This window comes from Mastomys coucha, unplaced genomic scaffold (genome assembly GCF_008632895.1).
Source record: "Mastomys coucha isolate ucsf_1 unplaced genomic scaffold, UCSF_Mcou_1 pScaffold8, whole genome shotgun sequence".
Lineage (NCBI taxonomy): Eukaryota > Metazoa > Chordata > Mammalia > Rodentia > Muridae > Mastomys > Mastomys coucha.
The window spans coordinates 49,368,023-49,392,031 of NW_022196914.1; the positions used below are offsets into that span (position 1 = coordinate 49,368,023).

The window sequence follows — 24,009 nt, forward strand, 5'->3', positions numbered from 1 at the left end:
AAAAAAAAAAAAAAAAAAAAAAAAAAAAAAAAAAAAAAAACTCTTTCCTTATTTTTTTCTATATAGAATCAAACATATCAGTGCACCTGTACATGAATATAGCTATGAGATAATTAAATGTCTCAATATTATTTGACTGCCATTATCGTACAGTCAATGAAAACCAATATGTTTAGGAAAATCAGTAAATCTTAATTGGTTTAGCAGGATTTAAAAAAAAATCCACTACATGATCTTTTCTTCTTTTACTATGTTTTGGTCTTGCATCACCTACTTGGTAACTCACATTATTCTGAATGACACATAACCTATTGTTGGGCAGGTACTACCTGGGATGTTTTTGATAGGGCCATATATTGAAATTTAAAAGAAGCTTGTCAAAAAGATAATAATAAGAACATGTATTTCTATTTATAACTTTCCATTCTGGAAAGTATTTTTAGTGCAGTGTTGATAGCAAGTGTTCAGCATCTATCTGTACAAGAATTGAAAGTCTGTTACTTGGAATAATGCAGGAGAAGTAAAGCATTAGCTATACTCCCTTTGTGGCTTTTATTGGATCTCTGAATTAAATTGACAATAGGTACACCTACAGGAGAAAATATATTAGTTTTATTTTTAATGATATAGAGCATCCCACAAGAAAACAATGCATTCAACAAATAGAAAAATAAAATGCTTATGGAAGATAGTGGGTTGGACAAAATAGTTGCAATAGTATAAAAGTAACCAAAATATAAGATTAGGAAAAAGTTTAAGGGATTAAAATAATACAAGTACACATCAATTAAGAAATAGATGAATGGATGAAAGAATAAAGAATGTATAGCATGTGCATATATATGCATATAGACATATATTGATATGCATATATACTTATGTACATGACTTGTATGGTACATGTATTCAGTGTTGGTTTATTCAGTATTAATAAATTTTTATTTGTACTGGAATAATAAGGAAACAACAAACATATCAACTAATATAAGCAGGCACAAAAAGACATATTGCATATTTTCTATCATATATAGAAACAAAAAATAATAATCTGTAAATAAACTGATTTCTGGGGAATAAGAAGAAAGGTGTATGTAAGAAGCAGCATAGAGTTAAAAGAGACAGAAGGATGAGCAGTTTGTAACACATCAACATGGAGGTAGAGGGAAGACAGAAGGATGAGCAGTGTGTGACACATCAACGTGAAGGTGGAGGAAAGACAGAGGGATGAGCAGTGTGTGACACATCAAGGCATGGAAATACCAGACTAAGTCATTTTCATCTCTATTAATAACCATTAACAATTAAAATTAAAGATTTGTACAGTAAAAGGGATAACTTGTCCCAATTTATTAGTGATGGTTAGTGTTAAGTCAACACAATCTAGACTCAAGTAGGGAAAAGATATTGAGACTTTCTGTATTAGGTTAGCCTATGGTCATGCCTATGAGGAATACTTGATCATCTTAGAGGGTATCAGGAGATGCACCTAGTAAGGCTGTCAGAATTCCTTAAACAGGAGATTCTCAGTGTATAATATTTGATGAAGTAAGCTAAGTACTAGCATGTACCCATCCATTGCTTCCTATTTATGATGCAATAGTCTACTATAACCTGAAACTGTGAGCCTCAACAAACCTTTTCTACCCTAAATTGATATGTTCTATGTGGGGTTTTTTTTACAGTGTTGGGTAACTGATCTAAGAAAATATCAAACATGAATAATCATGAGAGAGGTATTTTAACAAAATATATATATATATGCCGGTATTATATACCCCTGACTCCCCTTCTTGGTGCCATGGATGCTTTCTTCTTTCTTGTCTTAAAGAAAATGAGAAAACTATCTCATTTGTTACTGATCAAATATCTTTAAATAAAAGATAATGATCTTCTTGCCACTGTGATATTTTGGACATTTTTTTTCTGTCACTCAATAATATTATATTTATTACTAGAGATAATGTGTATCTAAATGTATCTAAATGTATCTAAATGTATCTAAATGTATCAAATGAGTTTGATGTGACAACTCACCTAGAAGCAGAAAATGTTTTGCAGTAAAGGAAACAAGACTGAGCTGATGGAGAAATATACTGCTAGAGAGACATAAAATGGTCTCCAATGATAGTGTAAGGAGTGCTGAGGTTGAAACAGCTCTGACATTAGAAAATGTACTTGTACTCTAGTCCATAATTAAGCAGTCCTACTATTAGTATCCTCTGCAGAAGTCAGTTCATTTTGTTTGGGAAGTTATTGGGGGAAAAAAAAAGTGAACTCTCAAGTGCCAACAATCCTGGCTTGTAAATCTCATTCCTGCATTCCAGCAGAAGATTAACTCAATTGTTGCTAAAGCATCATACATATATGGTGTCTTAAAGGTAAGAAGATCATGTTTTTCATTCCTTATACTATTGGAAGGAAGAAATCATTATGACTTTTAATGCTGACTTTCATGATTTTTAGTGGAACATTACAAAACTCATTTAATAAGTATTTTATAACAGAAGACCACTCAGAAAAGAGAAGGATCAAATCTGATATAAAGTTAGGGAGCAGAGAGGCTGAACATTGTCCAGACTCAAAAACAAAGGACAATTGGGAGAAGAGCCAAAGGAAGACATAAGACATAAGTTTCAAGGAGTCAAAAAGTAAATGAATAAGGACTCAGTGTTTTCGACTCTTTGAGCATGAGTGCATGGCTAGATAGAAAAGTGGTAAGCATAAAACTGACAGCATACAAGCCAATGGGGAAAAGCCTTTCCAAACTGGAATTAAAAGTCTTTCCAAAATGGAATCGGATTTCTCTACAAAGAATGGTAAATAAAACTCTAGCACTTCAGGAGATAGTCTTTTATTGATTTCAAAGAAGGGTAACACTGTAATTACTTTTAAAGGTATCTTTGTAATATTAAATGTGCAAATATAAACCTGGGGCAAATTTAAATTGTGAACTTTATCTTCCTCCATCTGCTTTCTTTTTAGAAAACTCCCAACTCAATTTGAAAAGCTCATAAGTGGAGACTGTTGGGGCTTGCCATTGTTTAGAAATATCAAAGTGTACAACAATCTAGGACACAATAGGAATATCTCGGTCACAGTTCAAATCTAAATCTTCATCCGTAAAAATCTTAAGGATTTTTCAACTTTGTGTTTCTTTCTGTTTCTTTTTCTCCTATTGTTTCTTAATCTAATTTGTCTTTTATTCTAGAGTAATTACTTTATGAACACAGTGTAGTGAGTTTGTGAAAGGAAAAACAAATTTCTACCCTTGTGGGGATTCAGAATAGATTGAAAGAATAACAAGTATAAAATATTTAAAACTGGTGACTTGTGATACTTGTGGATTTTTTATGAAAGAAGGACAAGAAAGTAAGAGGATAGAGCCCTAAGCTTTTAAGTGCTATAGTCATCAGAGATTTCTTGAATGGATAGGCAAAGAAATGCATAGGCAAACACCTAAATGAGACTAAGGTACAGAGTCTTTATATGCTCAGAATAAAAATAAGCCAAGAAAGTGGTGAGAGACATAGGTTAGGTAGTGAGATCCTGATGAGACCTTGTGAGAGTCAGCAAAGTGGCATGGACTGTGGTAAACTAAAGATGGAGACAAGCATGGGGAAAGGAGTTAAAAGTAGATGGCAGGCAGAAAAGAAGCTATTGAGTATAGATGATATGGGTATAATTTACCTTATATAGTACATATGTGCATGTGCATGCACGTGTGTGCACATGTACACATACACAGACACATACAGACATATACATATATATGTATATATATTAAAGTAAGACATAACCTTGCTATTTCCATGTTAAATTCATGAGATAACATCCTTACACTAAGAATTGTATGCAATAGGATACCTTATAAGATGTTTAACATGATTAGTGTATCCTGGATACTGAGAATCTATCTAGAGTTAATTAAAAGGCCAGCTGGATAAGTAGTTAGTGTGATACTCAATGCCAAAGAGAATTATAGATTTAATTTAGATGCGTGCTATGTAAGGGTAAGATAAGTCATTTTGAACATACAACCAACTGGAACTGTAGTCAGAGAGGATGCACACTTGAGATGTGTGTATCATGAGGATCTCTTATGGTTAGGCTTGAGGGACTCTAAGATCATAGTTGACATAACCTGAGATAAAAAATGAAAAAGGAAAAGTAGGTTGAGAAAAAAGGTCAAGAACTTTAACACGTTAAATATTAGATAGAAATTAATCTTTCAAGTGACTTTATAATTATAGGGTATATCAAAAGAGATTAAAAGCATTGGGTTATAAATTGCTCAAAAGTATTTATAGATAAGACTTTGAATTATTTTGGAGTGAACATAGATGAAAAATAAGAGATACTGAATCTCAAAACATTCTAAAATTAAAAGTTAGAATGGAGATGAGCATTATAGACCATGCCTGTAATCCTAGAACTTGGAATGCTGAATCAATGTGATTGTGAGTACCAAGCCTAACAGGGCTAGACATCATCTTGCAGGAAGAGCCTGAAGTATATCATAGAGCCTGAAATATAAACAACAGAAAAATGAAGAAGAAAGGAGCACAAGGAAGGAATGGTCAGAGAAGTGAGAAACTCGTGTGGAAGTTGTTGTGGCAGCCAGTGAAGAAATTATTACAGAGTAAGCAGGGCTGCCCAGCTGCTGATCTGTCCAGTTACAAAGGATTAACAACCACAGTTGCATAGAGCAGCGCATTTACTTTGCCAGCATTTGCTTTATTTTCCTCTATTAACATGTGAGCTAACATCTATATACTCCTATGTATATACTCCCATGATATAGATATTTTTGTATTTGAATCCAGGATATTCATTTAGCTTGTATAATTTTGTTAACTTCAAGATTTTACTGAAAATAAATTTCAGTAACCATTTTGAAAATAAAATTGATTAGACAGACACATTTTATATTGCACATATGCAAACTTTGAAAGCTTTCTCTTTATTTACAATTATGCTACTGAAACTATGTAAATATGCTATAAATAAGATCAAAATCTTTGGAAATCAATACCCACACTTAACCTGCTTAATAAAGTCTTCTTTTAAAATAGTTTCACAAATCTTATAATATCTAAATATAAGTTGTAAGTCCTGTATTAAAGATTAAATGAACATTTTCTTTAGAAATTAGGAAATTGCATATGCCTTATATAAATAAAGTAAATGAATAAATGTTGGCTTCATTTAATACAACTCTGCCATTATAAAACTTACATAGTTAGATACTCAGCCCTTTAACAATGACAAAAAGTATCATCAACCTGAAAGCTCTGTGCTTACTGTAATGGTCTACTCTTATTCTGAATCACTGCAATTACTGTTTGGTCATAGACATCTAAAATGTGGGGGCATTTTCAGACAAACACCAGTAGGATGCTCTAAACCATGCAGTAGGTCCTTCTAGACTTCATTAACCTTCTGTACCATCATGACTGACACTGCATGGCTGAAGGATGGGCAGGGTTCCCAGAAGCTCTGCTTAAATACCCTAGAGTGTTGCTCAGGCACGTACAGGCTGCCCCATTGGGAACCCAGAATGCTGAACAACTGAGAATGAATTTAATTGATTATAACCTGAAATGTAGTGCCCTATTTGATGAGGGCAAAAGAAAAAAATAAACCATCCACAGAGGAAGGTTTGAATCTGAATCCTTCTAAAGGAACAAACTCTACAGTAGTCAATGTGTGCTGTTATTCTTTCCAAACTAGTAAGCTGTGAAGTAGGTAAAAAGTGCAATTATGGTTTCTGTAAATAAAGAAGCCAACTAAATTCACAGTGTAGCAGGTCTCTGGTGTAGCATTGAATAGGAAAGAAAGCACTTTGTATGTGAAATACACTCTTACTTCAGAGTGTGGCTACTTGCTTAATTCCTTCAATATAGGCTTGATAAGACCTGAAGCATGACATATCAGTCTGTACTTCAAGATTTATTGCTGAATAGTTTTTTTATACTTTAGAGAGTATTTGATTTATTCTGTTTTTTTTTTTCCTAATAAATCTTCTGCTCTTTAACATGGACATGATCTCTTTTACTTTTAAATATGGAGTAGATATTCTGTCCAAATTTTTCAAAATGCATAAAAAAGAAGAGGTATGAGTATGTGTCTGTGTCTCTCTTTGTGTGTGTGTGTGTGTGTGTGTGTGTAAATACAAAAATTCATGATAACCGTAGAATTAAAAACATATTTAAAATTCTTAACAGCAACCTACTGCCTGTGCTATTCTCGGGAGAACTTGGCACACAAAGCAGAGCTCAAGAATATTTATGCAGCCTGACTATAGAGTTCACTGGAAGCCTAAAGCTATAGCAAAAAATTTAAAGATACAGAACAGGAGTTTCATCCCCAGGTCAATCCATGGAAAATATTCTCATAGGATTCCATGGAGCAAGATTCTACCTGCCAGTAATGGCCTTTAAATACGACAGGCATATTTGCAATGTATTTTTAATACTGTGCTTCACTTGTCTCTCCATTTCCATATAAGGTACTGGCAATGAAATTAATCAGGGCTACTGAATCCCTCCTGCCATTGACAGAATAGTTGCCTTGACATTTTTCCTTTAAAGGCTTTCTCTTTGAGGCTGTCTAAAGTCCATCACGTTCCTTCATTAAATCCATGTTGAAGGCAGCAAAGATCATTGGAAACATAGTAATGCATACCAAGTAGCATCAATCACCTTGGTAGCTGCATGTCAGCATATGTGCAAGCACATAGAAGCATGAGTGTAGCCTAAACATAATTTTAGTAGAGTTGCTATTAATCATTTATTTCAGCTCATGGTGCCTGAGCAACATTGAGTTTATAATAATATAAAGACAAAATGTTGTGGTTCATTCAACTGGCTCCTTATTGCATATCAGCTGTATATTCTAGATATCATTAGAGATCTAGAATATTCTTCAGGTTTAATCAAACCTATGTAAAAGGAATTCAGCAGGCAGCCCCACTCTGAAGCAAGACTGTATTTCATATATAAAATCTTTCTTTTCTATTCAATACTATACTACATTCAATCACTTGAATGATTAAGGTCTCTCAATACCTAGTATATGCTTTCTCTACAGAAAAGTTTCCTATACATTATACATTAGTAGTTCATAACTGGCTTTCAGATTAACAAGTTTATATCAGGCAATGTAGCATTTTAAAGATGCATATTATGTTCACACACACACACTATATATATATTACATATTCACTGGTATTTAACTTTTTTCAAAGATTTATTTTTAATTATATGTATATATATGTATGTCATCTATGTATGACATATATGTCATGTATGTCATATATATATATATATATATATATATATATATATATATGTCATCTATGTGTGGCTATGTGTGGCTATGTGCAGCTATGTGCCTGTGACCATAATTGCTCACAGTAGCTAGGGCTGTTGGGTACCTCTGGAGTTGGATTTAAAAATGGCTTGTGCACCGCAGGTGAACATACTGTGAAGTGAACTTCAGTCTTCTGAAAATGCAATATAGGCTTTAACCACTTAGCTATCTCACCAGGCTTCAGGGATGAGACACCTTTAATGTATGTTATTTAATAGCAGTTTTTAATCATTAGTCATTTCCTTAAAATCAGTAAATATTAAGTTCAGACTTTCAGACAGTTCATGATCAACTGATATTCACGAAGATCCCTAGGTCTCTTCAAATTTAGTATTATACACATGCATATTCTTAGTTTAAATATAGGTGAATTATAATGTTTTCTTAACACGTCTTTTTCTACACATTCACCCTTTTAGAAACATTCTCATTTATATTGACTTTTTCCTGACAGTTTGGTTGTTTTATAAACTAAATTTTATCCCATCACACTGTGTTCTCTGAAACACAGAATGTCACTAAAACTAATAGATTTTATAGATTTTTCCACATTGTCTTCTGAATAGTAACTGATAGTTAACTATAAATCTAAAAATTGTTTCTTTCTAGAAGAAAGGTAATAGCATTTGTTAGGTGCACCAAAAACAATGGTAGTATTGTAACAATGCATAACCAATTATGGTGTCAGAAGAATTTAGAAGCTTGTATTATTACATCAAGAAGGAACATGGCTCAGCCAACACTAAAAAAATGAAGCAAAGACAGCAAGTATCCCCAAAGGACTTACTTTCCAAAGAATTTTTACATAAGCTCTGTTATGTGCCATTGTATACAAATAATATTGAACTTTGGCAAATGGCACTGTGCACAATGGTAATACCTTGCTGAAGGATAGGCCTTTGTATTAATACATCTAATGGTCCAGTGGGGAGCTGACAAATAAACAGAATGGAACTGGGGGAGGAGAATGAAAGAAAATCATTAAGAACCTGTTTTCTGCAGCCAAGAGGAATGGTATTATGTTCTTTGTAGAGTTTTGGAGGTAAAAAAAATGCAGATTTTAACTACTGAGTATAATTAATTTATTCTGTCATAGAATTTCATGAGCTGAATTATCTTGGTGACAAATTTAAAAATAAAAATTACATTGGGGAAAAACTAGTAACATATAAAAGTTGAGCCCTTGGTTTCAGTTTCTGTTTACTGTGCTGTGTTGTGCTGGTGGCAAGGCAGAGCATTATGGGAAAGAATGCATAGTAGAGCCAAGCTGCCCACTTTGTGGTCATAGGAAACAGGGAAGTGAAAGAAAATTGCAGGCTATTCATGTCCCCTATCATGATGCTTCCCAAATAATGTAAACTCATCCTGCTGAATTTCATCTACTAAAGGCTCCATCATCCCCCTGTAGTATTATTACAGGCTGGTAAATACTGACTTTAGCACACGGACCTTTGAAGAGCATTAGATGGTCAAACTGGAATAGTATATAGAACCTTATTTGTGGTCACTGAGTATATAATCCCTATGCAAGATTTTATTCAGTTACATTTTTTGCGATAAAAAATATAATACATAATCAAGTGTATAGTGGTATACATAGATGCAGTTTACCACACTGTCGTATTCTTCCTACATCAACCATATTTGATTAGTTTCTGCTAAGAACAAATATAGTTTATGATGACTACTTTATCAAATGGTGTATATGAGTTGAACACAAAAAGTCGCAGAACATTAATATTGAATACTAGACTAAAAATTACAATTCCTACAAATTAAAATAATTAAATTAGGTGAATATAAACCAAGGCAATGAAGTTCTGTAATATCATTCCTACTGAGTAAAAATAATAGGCATTTGATGGTACTAGGTACTGGTTAGGTTCAGAGTTTTCTAACTTCTGTCACAGGGATAGTTAGGATAGAAACAGGTGTGTCTGCTTTATAGAATAAAAGGAGAGTCAGTCCAGAGATGTTTAGTAGTACCTAGAGCCCAGATCTAAGCAGATAACTTAAAGTAATTTTTACATACATGTTTAAAGATGCTATGAATGTTTTGTTGAAAATGTAATAATAATAAAAATACTAAAATTTAATGTAGCCATATGCATGTTAATAATAACTCAAATTCAGATACTTTCTATTTTTCAACATATCATAATTTGACAAAGTGCCACCTGTATTTATGATTCAGTATCAGCAAAGCCAAGATTAAAGAGAGTCTGGCTGTCATCACCCGAAATGAAAACGTTGGAATGAAGTACACAGACACAGCTGTCATGTGGAAAAACTATGAGCACTTGCCATTCCCACAGTGTGATTGTAGATATGGTCCACAAACCATATAAACAGTGAACATATTAAAGGGCTGATTATATACTTTGCTGTGTGTTTTATGCATATTATATTGTACTAGAATCAGGTGAAATCAAAAATCCAATTTAAGTGAAAACTAAAATGTATTAGAATGGACTGCCTGTTATTTAAAGGAAATATGATGGTCAAAAGTTAGTCAAAAGGTAAATGAATAATGATATTGAAGATGAAGTAATTTTAGTATCAATAGATCTATTCTTTGCTTATAGTCTCCTTTGAACTGGTTGAGATATACATTTGTGAATGAAATATTATAAATATTTATAGTTGTATCTGAATGTTGTTAAAAGGTGAGAATGATTCCAGATTGAGTTAGAATGGATTGATCAGAAAACAGTAGCATATTACAAGTAGGAAGTCATACAAAAGTCTTGAAGTAGATCTTGAAATGTTAGCAATCCATGATAGATGTCCTTTGTTGAACACTTACTACATGTAGAAAACTGTTCCTAAGACTTTGCAAGATTTAATGCGTTCATCTCCTCTAGTGGTTCCATTTTAGGTATGTGGTTTTCTTTCTTTGTTTCTTTTTATATCTTCAAAACTGATTTTGTAACCACAGACTTTAAATGGTTAAATGAGTCTCTGATGCGGACCAGCTTTATATTACTGAGAGTCTTGGCATGAAATGATTATAGAAAAAAAATGCCTGTTTGCAGAGCATAGCTAACTAGTAAGGGAAAATAACAATGTGATTTCATATCCATAAGAACACCAGCTACCCTGGGAAAGCTTACATGGTTAAAGAACTCTGAACATGAAACCCCGATCACTAGAATGGGCTACAGAAATAATAGTCACTGTTGAATGAATGTTACAGAACTACATTGCCAAGGGGATGAAAATGAACACAGAGAAAGTAACACATCCATAGAAAGAAATGTCTTGCTTAGTGCAGATCTCATTTGAAAACAACTTTCGGTCCTACAAATCCATATCCTCTTACTGAAGCACATACTCTTAAAGCATTCATAGCCTCCAGGTATTGGTTAAGACCAGCAGGAGATACTATGATTCTTAACCTTTACATTTCTACTGACACTTGTCTTTTCTTAGCAAAGGTGAAAGCAAGGGAATGCAGTAAAGGACATGAGTGCCAGAACATCACTAGGAAGCAATCCTTTATTAAGAGTTTCCATCGAGAGCAAACAAATGCAAACATAACATTTTATCTTTCTTGTACTCAGCCCTTGCCCTTCAGGGATAGCAGTCACATGGGAAATGTGAAAAACAAATGTGACCAAAGCTTCAAGCACCATAAAGCACAGGAAATGCTCAGGTTTCAGTCTTCTGTGAAAACTGGACAGTATCAATTCTTGAGCAGTGGTACATTAAATAGCAGGAAAGAGACCCCAGGGATTAAGTGCTGGGCTGCATCAGTCCACTGACAATAAAGTAATGCCTATTTTTGTACAGAATTCCAGGCCATCTGGGGAGCATGAGCAAGAGCAGAAAATTTTAGTGTGGGAGTTAGACAGGAGAGAGTGTTGCAGAGAGGTCAGCAGAAATATCTCTAAGAGACTGTTGCTCAACATTTTGCTCTGGGCAGTGGGCATGGAAGTAACAAAAGGCCAGCAGAAGCAATCTGAGAGGTCAAAGGTCTTTTTATAGCAATGTACCTGTCCAAATCAGAATCTCAGGAACAAAGTCATAAGCAGGAAAATGTTCTGCAGATAGAAGCTTGACAGCAAATAATAAGAAAATGATTGTAAGGTGTACAAAGCATACACGTTGCAAACAAATGCATGTTATGTTGTGAGTTTAGATACATACAGTGATGACATCCCTGCTAATATTATTCCATAGAAAGAAAAAAATGCAAATGTAGGAGTCAGACTGCTGAAATGGTGCAGATCTGTATGTCATGACTTCTGGGGAAAATACAAATAAACAGTTTAGAATATTCAGTGGGATGGTGACAGATTCTCTTTGGAGATTATAATTTGTTTTATTGATCTGGTTGATTTAGTTAAAGCCATGTTTTGATGTGATTACACCATATATATTCAAATTATACCTTCTTCCTAGAGGAAGGCAGACTTAATTACTTTTCTTCTACTACTGCAAGATTCGCATGTATTTCATTCTTGAAATCAGAGAAGCTCATTAGGGAACTTAACATGCAATGAGCATTGCACAAGGTCCTTTTGCGGGGCTCTTCCTTAATCCTCATACTGTATGACTGAACAGGAAACTAAGAGCTTTTCCTGAGGTCACAAGATTGAATGTAGCAGAGCTGAGATGTAAACTGGGGTTCCCCTGGGGCCTGAGGCTGCTATCCATTAAAAGATGCCACATCATTCACAGAATGTAGAATAGCAGGACAGACAAGGAGGGCATGCAAGAGACAAGTTTCTTGTGGAAGAGACCTGAGAAAGGATAGACAATCCTGGATAGTCCATTAGGGAAGACAGTAGATCTCAGTTGACTTGTGCAAAGCTATCAGAGTAATATATTGCATTCTGAGAGTCTGTTTAATTCATCCTATGAGGAAAAGCAAAGCCTGATCATAATAAGGATAGGACTTAAAGAGACAGTAGCCTCAGAGAATGTGTTAGTTGTATAATCTCATAGATGGAGGCAATCATCAGAACAGTATTTTTGTCCCATCAGCCTGCTATGATCCTGGACATATAAGTAGTTCCCTAATATTCACATGTGTGGTAAAAGATTGAAAAACAAAAGATCAAAGTTTTTAGCTGTAACCTTATGGGTAGGGATGTGGAGGAGATAATTTTCCTATGTAATTCTGTCAAAATCCAGATAATATTTAAATTATCTTATTGAAAATAGATTTTTTTCACACAAAATACTATAATTATGATTTGTATTCCTTAAACCTCCCTATCTTCTCTTCATTTCTTCACTCATCCAAATTCACATTATTTTTCTATCATTAGAGTATGAACAACCATTTTATAAAGCTACCAGTGATAAAATAAAATAAGAAAAAATAAAAACACACAAGTCAGAGTAGGACAAAACAAACAAAAAACCAAAACAATAAGTAACCAAAAGGAAGGCCAGAGAGGCTGTAGCAGGAAGCATGCTGCAAAACTGTTGATGTGCTGCAGAGCTGGATTTGGGGAGCAGGAACCATATTTGGATTTTTATTTCATGCTAGGTTTGATGCTAAATTTATGAATGATTCTCAAATCAATATGCTCAATTGATATCTCCTAGTGGGGGGGGTGATTTAAAATAAGGAAACATAGGAAGTTCGTGAATTGTGCAAGAGGTGCAAACCTCATGTCAATACTCTTCCACACTTTTGCATGTTCTATTTTAAATAGCTTGTGTTATCTAACTATTGCAAACTCATCTTTCCTTCCTTGTTGCACATTTTACCTCTTCGTAAGTCTGTTATACTATTTTGTATATTTAGAATTGAGAGAGAAAGTAGGCTATTTGATTGATGTCATTCGTGACTAAAGCTTATGCAACCGTTTGAATTATTTGGGGAAGATATGAAGGACACAAGCAGGTATAATTAGAACTAGTATCACTGATGAAGACTTTAAAAGGCAGAGTTTTTGTAGATTATAGTAGTCTAGTGCTAATAGATGACATGCATTGTCATCAATAGTTAATGCAGAAGTGAATTCACTTTTTTAAAATTTTAATTCTTTAATTACTCACTTTATAACCCACTCACTGCCCTCCTCTTGATCACCCCCTTCCACAACCCTATCTCCCTCTGCCCTAATCTTCTCTTCTGGACAGGTATCCCCTGGGTATCCTCCCCACCCTGGCTCTCCAAATCTTTGCGAGGCTAAGCACTTCTTCTTCCACTGAGGCCAAACACTGCAGCTCAGCTAGTAGAACATATGTATGTGGGTTCACATGCAAGCAACAGCTTTTGTGATAGCCCCTTCTCCAGATGTTCAGGACCCACATGAAGGTCAAGCTACATATCTGCTACATATGAGTGGGGAGTCCTAGGTTTAGCCCATTTGTGTCCTTTGGTTGGCGGTTCAGACTTTGAGAGCTACAAGGGTCCAGGTTAGTTGACTCTGTTGGTTTTCCTGTGGAGTTCCTGTCCCCTTCAGGATGCACAATCCTTCCCCCATTCTTCTATAAGAATCCCAAGGCTCCGTCCACTGACTGTCTGTGGGTGTCTGTGTCTGAGTTGGCTGCTGGGTGGAGCCTCTCAGCAGACAACATGCTTCTGTCTGCAAGCACAACAGAGTGTCCTTAATAGTGTTAGGATTGGAGCTTGCCCATGGGATGGGTCTCAAGTTGGTTATTGGTTAGCCTTTCCCTTAGTCTTTGCTCCATCCTCCATGCCTGCATTATTTGTAGACAGAATAAATTTTGGGTTGAAAGTTTTGAAGGTGGGTTGGTGTCTCTATCACTCCACTGGGATTCCTGTCAAGACACAGAGGCAACCTCTTCAGATTCCATATCCCCTATGTAGTGAGTCACAGCTTAGGTTACCTCTATTGGTTCTTAGGCACCTCCGTTCTCCTAGGCTATGTCTTGTCCTGGATATGCCTCCCACATTCTACCACCATAACTTTCAGATGAATTCAGTTTTAAAGGAGGAACTTTTGACTTCATGCACTGACAAGAATTTCTAACTTAAAAGAATCAGAATTAGTTGGATTTTTATTATTCTATCATTTGCAGGAACAAGAAAATTACAAAAAGCTATTAAACAAATTGAAGAAACTAATGTATGTTATTAATAAATTATTATGTATCTATTTGTGAGACACAGAAGCTTAAATATGTTAATTTTATGGTTGGGGTGCTATGACAATCACCTCAAATATTTAACAACTATTACAAAGTAAACAAGATATTATAAATTTATAAATCATTGAAATTCTTTACTTAGTATGAGATAGAAAATAACAGTTTTTAAAGATCTATACATGGTAGCTATTATATAAATGACAGGAACTTATTTCCTACAGTTCTGAAAGCAGGTCAGAACTTTCTCCTCATGGACAGCTCATTTCATGAAAAACTGCTGTAGCAGAAACAATGGAGGAATATCTTGAGTCTCAGAAGGACCTTCTTACCTCAAGCCTGCACTTCCTTACTGTATTACCCAGAGAGATAGTAGTCTAGCCTCTGGAATTAGAAGGAATGGAAACAGTAAATCTACTGCATTCTGGAGCTAAATTATTTAAGCAAAAGGGAACAACACATTTTTGCAAGGTTTTTCTTTCATGTAATAGGCTGTGTTTTATTGGCTAGTAATACTAATGGGCCCAAATGCTAAGAAGATGCTTAACTCATTTTATTTATATTTAGAATGTGATTGGTACACAAGGTGATTTTTTCTGTAAACATGCATATGATGTGAGCATAGAGCTAAGAATATTTCAAAAAAGTGATGACAGAGGGAAACAACACATTGGAAAATTCAATAAGCAATTCAAAAAGCAGATAAATGAGTGTTGACAGATTGTGAAGGACGTGCTAAAATGTCATATAAGTAACATATCGACTGAGCGGAATGTATCTATGCATTTAGGTATAGGTGTAAATATGCATATAGATATATTTCTGGAAAAAATTATGTTAAAAAGAAGCTATGAATTTGAAAGATAGCTAGAAAGATGCAAGAGAGATTTGGTGGGAAGGAGACAGAAGAAGTTTAATGGCATAATCCTAATTTTAATTACTTACAAGATCTTTATTTTACAGTGTGCTTTTTTTAATTTTCTTTTTTATTATTATTCTTTAGTCCTTTTTAAGAGTCCTTTTGTTGTCTCCCTCCCAGTCTACCTTCTTATTGTTCCTCATCTCATACCTCTTCCCCTGTCTCCAAAAGGATGTCACATCCCCATCCCACTAGACCTCCTCAATCCCTAGGGCCTCAAGTTTCTCAAGGGTTAGGTGCATCTTCTCTTACTGAGGCCAGATCAGGAAGTCCTCTGCTGTATATGTGTTGGAGGCATCATATCAGCTGGTACATGCTGCCTCATTGGCAGTTCAATGTCTGAGAGATCTCAGGGATCCAGGTTAGTTGAGACTGCTGGTCTTCCTAAGAGGCCACTTTCTTCCTTAGCTTTTTCCAGCTTTTCCCTAATTCAGTCACAGGGATCCCTGGCTTCTGTCTATTGGTTGGATGTAAGTATCTGTTTCTGTCTCAGTCAGCTGCTTGTTGGGCCTCTCAAAGGGCAGCCATGCTATTCTCCTGTCTGTAAGCACACCATAGCATCAGTAATAGTGTCAGGCCTTGGAGCTTCCCCTTGAGTTGGATCCCAATTTGTGCCTGTCATTGAACCTCCTTTCTCCCAGGCTCTTCTCCATTTTTGTCCCTGCAGTTCTTTTAGATAGGAACAATTCTGGGTCAGAGTTTTTGACAGTGGGATGGCAACCCCATCCCTCTACTTGATGTCTTGTCTTTCTACTGGAGATGGGTTCTACACCAGGCTGACATTGCTCTGTACTGAGTTGTAGGCTAGCAACCTTGATCAAATCAAAACAGAAAGCAAGAGAGGGTGAAGTTTGGGGACCCCAAGAATAATTATATGTGACTCAAAACATGATTCACTGTAAAAATGTAGGATTTTCAATGGTTTTAATTTAAATATGCCCTATAAATTAGCATAATTATCATGCCATTAATGGGCTTCTATGTGCTAGGTCCTTTATGAAGTATCTTGTTATCTTTCACTCCATCCTCAGCACAACCTGAATATCTAAGTATGTTTCTATCTTCACTTTTTCCTGTGGAAACTGGACTTAAGCTAGTATGAAGGAAGACTGGCTGTGTCCATCACTAGAAGATTCCTCTTCTGTTGATCCCAATAGGAGGGTAGCTGTCTCCTTTACAAAGTGATTCACTGAGACTTACAAAACTGAAGGTTCAGTTTAGCACAAAGCAGTGCCGTTAAGAAGAATGTATTCTTTCTTTTCCTTGTGATGACAAAATATCTGAAAAGATGTAATATAAGGAAGAAGTGTTTGTTTGACTTTATATTTTAAGGGCTTACATTCCAGAAAACATGGCAGTCAGAGTTAGAGGCTACCTGGTCATATTTCCTCTACAGTGAAGAAGCTAAGAGATGAATGTTTGTAATCACATGGTTTTCTCCCTTTTGTTGGGTTTAAGACTCCAACTCCCGAAATGCTGTTGACCTACGTTTATAGTGGGTATTCCCACTTCAATTCACCAAACATGCACAGTCCCTCACAGATGCCTGGAAGATTGTCTCTTTAGTGACTCTGGATCTTGTAAAGTTGACAATTAAGAGTAACCACAGCAAACAGGAGCTGGATGTTCCTTTTTGTTTTAAGGACAATACTATCTTAGGACAATCTTTTTAAAATTTATTTCACTTGCAAGGGTACTTTCTCTTCATATAAGGGAAGGATTGTCAGTCCTTTAAACACTTCGGTCCTTGGGGCACTACAGCCAGATACCAGAGACAAATAAAGGCCAAAAGACTGCAAGATGAGACAGTCAACTTCTGAGCTGAATACATTCCCAAAACAGTAAAGCAGTGTCACACCTGTCATGGTCCTGTGCTCCATGTCCCTTGGGGAACAATCAAGACCTTCTTACTGTCAACTTCTAGACAATACACCAATGCTTCACTTGTCCTGCACATTCTGAAGTAATTATGGTTTTTACAAGACTGTTTATAGAAGTGTGAGAACCACTTCCCTATGCATGGAGAAGTGTTTTGGGCTTGAGAACAACTTATAAACTAGTATAGAAAGATAACAAGTTTAGAAAGCTTGGCATTTTATTTTTTTTAGTTAGTTTATTGGGTGCAATTCTTTTTAAAGCCTTACTTTAATTATGTTTGGAGGTACTGATAATACTGACCTAATGTTTTAGTTTTATATATTAAATAAAATTGTGTGTTTGTGTGTGTATGCATGCATTTGTGTGTGCATGTGTGTGTGTGTGTGTGTGTGTGTGTGTGTGTGTGTGTGTATGTATGTGTATGTGTGGTTACTGGGTAAATCTTAGTATATACAAAATGATCAATATATTACTTATCACTAACAATATATTTTAAAAACATTCTTTAGCTGGGCGGTGGTGGCACATGCCTTTAATCCTAGCACTTGGGTAGGCAGAAGCAGGCAGATTTCTGAGTTCAAGGCCAGCCTGGTCTACAGAGTGAGTTCCAGGACAGCCAGGGATACACAGAGAAACCCTGTCTCAAAAAACAAACAAACAAAAACATTCTTTAAATTCAAAGTGTCAATGGCTTTTGATACTCTGATATTGTTAGGTAATTCTGTGGTTGTAAGTCTGTAATTATAATTATCACTTCTGTGCTTCTGTGTTTTATTTTAGAACAGTCACAGTCAAGAAACCATGTTCATAGAGAATGGCACTATAGTTTAGATTGAAAAAATGGAAATCATTACATTTCTTTCTTCATATTTTATATTATATATAAATTCATTTATATAATTGTTTATAACATATATAAATATTTTATATTATATATAAAATAATGTCAAAATGAAGCTTACAAGGTCAAGAAAAGTGTGCCTTTACATTGAACATGCTTGCTACGTCTTGAGATTTTATCCAGCCTCTTAAACGTCAATACCGAACAGTGTATCGCTTCTCTTTTGTTAAAGAACAAAACAAACCCTTTAAAAGTAAAGTCAAGAAGACAAGCTGCATGAATAGCATAAAGAGAGGCCCTGAGAATTGGACTGAGTCCACTCTGAGCTTCCCTAACACCTTTGATTGCTGTCAAGTAATATTTCTTGACTGGAGGATTTCTATGCTGACCCTGAAAATGATTCTGGATTTTATCTTGCCAATGGTTTCTAAAATTGAATTATAATCTCAGTAGTATTAGATTGTAGCTGATTTAGTAATTGGGTAATTACATTAACAAGCAAAAGGCATAATTTCATTAATCAAAGTGAGCAACTTGATAAACTGTTTTAACTGAACATAGAGTCTTTTTTTTTTCAACTAAGTCTCAGTGGATTACAAGCTTAGACTGTATCAAACAAACAGCAACTAGGGCCTTCCCAGGAATCAAAGGCACATGCATCATTCATAAGAGGTCTCTGAACATCATCATTAGTTAGTTAGCTCTGTATTTTAGTGACAGTTCAAGGACATTTTTATTTCAAATGCAATCCATGATAAACTATGTATACATAATATAATATTTTAAAATAAAATTATTTTTGATTCTGCTAGTTGTTCTATGTATTAAATAAAATTCCATGTGTGTGGTTTTTTTTTTCTGGATTTGGATATTTGTATTTAGAAATGTGCAATAGAGTCCCAAAACCAGAAATTTAAGTTGTACAGGTAAAAACAGAAGAATAAAATCAGGTCAAGAATATCACTTGATAGATTTGTGTTTAGTTCTTATTCTAATTGGTTCTGAACTCTAATACACTGTTCATACAGTCTAATGGGATAGAGGGATGGGCGCAAGATAGAGAACAGGTCCAGAATATTGCTGTGGAGTTGATAGTTTTAATTTTTTTCTCCTAAATGGTTTATAACATCATTATTCCTCTCAGACTATAGGTAAGAGATTGCGAAATCAGGTTGTATAGATTTTTATTAGTTGACATGATTTATTTGATACTGAACTCGAGTATGTTACTAAAACTTATTATATATTAACTTTTTTCTAACTTCCATGTTAACTGTAATAGTAACCTTCAGAATATGTGACTGTTATGTTTCATAGGAGCTTTGTCAATAAAGTGTTAGTTCTTGGCATAAAATTAATTTTAGTGCATTTCTTTTATTGGTGATATTATTGTCTATTTTGAAAATTAAGAAAAAGGAAAATAAAATGATAACATCTCAGGGTATATGTGAATAAAAATAAATACAGTACTGGAGACAACTTTTTTTTTTTTTATATGGAATGCTTCAAGAATTTGCGTGTCATTCTTGCACAGGGGCCATGCTAATCTTCTCTGTATCATTCCAATTTTAGTATATGTGCTGCCGAAGCGAGCACAACTTTTATGTTAATTTTCTCAAAAAGATGTAACAGGCTCGCATAGAAATCACACTGGTCAAACAAACAGTATCAGCAACTTACTGCTAATTATCTATGTATCCTCAGGCCCAAGAACTAATAACACTGAATCACCTGATACATTATACCTCTGCTCTGTGGGTGAAAATATGCTGAATTCTTGAAGATCTCATTTTTTTTAGTGTTTTTTGAATTAAGTAGACATTAAGTATTCACATGCCTTTATGATTCTCACTAACCTCTGAATCTCTCTATTCAACATTGGTAGTTATGTTTCTGCTTCTACCTAGTTGCTAATTAGATTTTAAATGCTGTTAGTCTTCTAATTTTTTTCTTATTACTCTGACATCAGAAAATATTAAAAAATGAACGCAAGGAAGAACAGCTAAATATTCATATGACCCATACAAAGATATAAATATTATTGATTTCTTTACACACAGTCCTTTAGTTCTATAGCTCTCTCTCTATCTTTAGAGAGATTATACTGTATCTATTGCTTTTCCATTCAGGGAAATGAGAAGATGGGGACATATATGAAGTGTTCTTGTGCTTACAGATGTTAAACATCTTCTATGACATTTATCTGCAGCTTAAAGAGGAAAAAGGGGGCATGAAGAGGGAAACTCTGTAGGGACTGCTGACATATACCTTGAATTCCCTAACCCTAAGTCTGGGAAATTTGTCAACAAAAATCACATTAACATTGGAACTCATTCAGAACAATATTAAGGAATTGAGATCCCTCAAATTTGTGTCTATTTTGGATAGTAAAGCAATAAAACAAATCATCCTTAGCTATTTCTCCCAAAGTGACAAAAACTCAGTTTATCTTAATAGAACCAGTCTTGTAACCTATCCTTGTTAGATAGAGAGCTAGAGAATTAGAGAGTTAGAGAATAACAGTTACACATTGCTTACACTAATGAAAATTAATTTGGATGCAGTCCCAAACAAATTCTTACAAACATAAAAGGTGACACAATATTAGTGGCATTCTAAATTTAAAACCATTTTTAAAGGATAGTAGGTAATAAGCATAAAAAATATTTTAAAACTGTGACTTGTTTCTCTGGTCATATTTCTATTCCAAATAAAATTTATAACAATGTCTAGGTAAGCATCATCAATTCACAGTAGATTGCAACAAAGAGAAATGAGAACACTCTAAAAGTATGGTTTGAGTGATTTCTGAAGCCTAGTGTGCTCACGGTCTTGGATGGTATGTATTTGCTTAGCAAGTGAAACAGTTTTATGCTGACAATGCCTCCAAGGTATTTTAAAGCCAAAAGTGAGACATGAAGCATTGTCATTTCTGATCAGCTTTGTTAAGCAAATGTAAATTTAATTACATAGAGATTTCCTGAAACATTGCCAAAATACAAGATAAAGCAATTATTTCTTTTCATGTTAGGCAATGAGAGATAGAGGAGTGAACATATGAAGTCATATCATGCCTTCTATAACTTATTGTGGAAAGTGTAATAACTTCTTTTTATTTTTAAGAAAGGCTGTCTTTCTTAAAATGTCATTCAGATAAATGTTTGTAATCATTGAAATTAAGTAGTGAAAAGTATAGTTGAATGGAATTCAAATTGGTTAGGATTATAAGTAAGGGTAGTGAACTGTAGATGTGATTTCTGCTTTTGTTAATGTTAATTTTATAAATTGTTCAAAATTTATATACACTATTTCTAAGAATCAAAAAATGTTTAATTTTAAAATGAAAAGTATAAAAATAGTGATTTATAGTATAGGTTCCTGAGTTATTCTGCTAAGGCTCCAATTTCATGAACATAGACAATTTTCTAAATTATTATTTGACAATAAAAGTGCTCAGAACACTAAGGAGATCAACCAAATAGTCCTCATTGTTAAAGTGACTTAATTCTTAGTTGAAAGAGTTTAGATCAATACCATTGTCACACAAGCCTTGTCTGATATAAGTAGGTCACATCACTGAAATGATATTCATATCTGTGCAGAAATTCCCATCGCATTGTTTTAAATTACAATGCTCTTACATTTTTAACAATGAGTCATTTTGCTATATAGTGTGAGCTAGCCTTAATTCCATTTTGTAAACATTGCATGCATTCAGGAAGGCCTGACTTTTTCATAGAGAGACTACAGAATTTCATTTGCATTTGAAAACGTCCTATGTTGCACAATACATAAGGTATTCATTACTTCCCTTAGCTCTGTTTTAATTATTTTTTGCTATACATCTACTATTGATAGGACTGTTATAAAAGGGAGCAATCTCTTTCAGTACATTAATACTGAAGTACGTGTCCATGAGTTCCTAGGGCTTCTATTTCTACATTGATATGTCACTGTCACACACTGGTTCATGTCATTACAGGGATTCTTTGAATAAGAGCAAATGCTTGTAAACACTCTCTAGTATCAAACTGACATCTCTTCCCCAGTGCTGTATTGAACCAGGTCTAGGCCAGACATTGTCCTAGGACTTTTTATTATTGTCCTAAATTATTACCTACATTCCAAGATTCTCAAACTTTTCTAAGTTAATTGGGAAGTAACAGATGAAAACATTTTTATAATATTCTAACCTTGAAGTAATTAGTTTAACATGGAAAAATTATGTCAGTAAGTAATCAAAGCAGCATTGTAGCATTTTTTTCTTACCCGTTCTATGCCAGGATCTACCCTGATGCTCTCTGATACGGGTGCTAGCACCACCATAGGATATCACACTGAGAGTAGTGAAGTTCTCTACAGCCTGAAACCCACAATCCCTACTCTTTGAACAAAAAGAAAATGAAATCAGAACATGATAAGGCACTGATTCAGAAAGCCGTGGCTTCACAAAGGATGAGAAAGGCAGGCTACATGCAGCAGTACTAAAGAAGTGGCCAGCAGGCAAAAATAAAATATGTTGCAGAAAGTGGAGCTCTAGGAAGCAAGGAAGAAGGTGAAGAAGAATGGCAGAGGGACTAAGGAAAATGTATATACACACAGTTCTGTATTTCACAAGCAATACTGCCTGTGCATGGACTACTGGGTAAATTCTCAACTTTAAAGTTGTCAGTTTTCTCAGAGGTAAATCCATTCTTGTTAATGATGTTAGCAGAGTTCCTCATGGGGATTGATAGGAGTTAAGGATCATATGATCATATAAATATGAAGTAGTAAAATATTTGGCATGCAATTAACACAGAAACTACTAACTACTATTGTTCTGAAATAACGTAATGTTCTGACACATAGTTTTTATAGCAGTAGCATTACTTAAGGACACATAACAAATGATGGAAAAAGAGGCCACAATTTTGAAAAAGGGAAGAGGGTATAGAAGAGGGTTTGGAGGGAGAATGGAAGAATGATATAGTTATATAATAATCTTATAATAAAAGAAATAATTTTTAAAAACTCCAAGTTTGCATATACTAGAAGAAACTAAATTTTAAATGTATAAAGCAAAAGTGGGGTACTGAAAATACCAGAGGGGAGATGCTGACTGCACTGTGCCAAACACATATGCATATATAAACATTAAATAAAATATTCAGATAACAATTAAAAATCATGAAGTAGAGAAAGAAAAGGAAAACATTTTTGTAAAGGATCTGTTACAACTTAAACCAAAGGACTTCTATGAATCACTGGGGCGAGGATAGGAAGGTGGGGAAGGTATGCACAAGTGCTCTGTGATTACAGTATATTTGCCCCTCAGCACTGGGAATATGCCCAGACACTAATGTTGAAAGAAATCTAAAGAAAACTTGGGACTGGGGCTGCCCAAAATGTTTGGAAATTTGCTGTCCTATACTCAGATGATTTTAACTTGAACTCATCACTCCTTTTGTGAGAGTCTCTAACAACATTGCTTCAAAAGTAATTCTGCCACTGAGAAAGTAAAGAGGCAAATGAGGACAGAGCCTTACACCACCTGCAGAGGACAAAACAAAAACAAAAACAATAACTAGCTAGGAGTCTTGGGCTGTTACCTGTGAAGAACATTCCCTCTGGTCACAGCAGGTTCACAACCTTTTTTGGCATCACAGAAATGAGGACAGAGTTAAAGAAAGGACCTAAGGAGCAGAAGGGTTTGCAGCCCCTTACGACGAACAACAATATGAACTAATAGTACCCTCAGAGCTCCCAGGGACTAAACCACCAACCAAGGAGTACACATGGTGGGACTGATAGCTCTGGCAGCATATGTATAGCAGAGGATGGCCAAGTCTGTTATCAATGGGAGGAGAGGCCCTTGGCCCTGTAAAGGTTCTGTGCCCCAGTGTAGGATAATGCCAGGGGCAGTAAGTGGGAGAGGGTAGGGTGGCGA

The 24,009-nt window shown here is 34.9% G+C and overlaps 1 protein-coding gene and 1 non-coding gene across 3 annotated transcripts in view; one reads left to right on the forward strand and one right to left on the reverse strand.

Annotated features, from left to right (window-relative positions):
• Edil3 (EGF like repeats and discoidin domains 3) overlaps positions 1 to 24,009 on the forward strand; it is a 486,419-nt gene that overhangs the window by 85,521 nt on the left and 376,889 nt on the right. The gene's annotated exons all lie outside the window — the stretch shown is intronic.
• Positions 19,570 to 19,676, reverse strand: LOC116084062. The gene has a single exon (XR_004116024.1). It is a non-coding gene; the product is annotated as a U6 spliceosomal RNA (small nuclear RNA).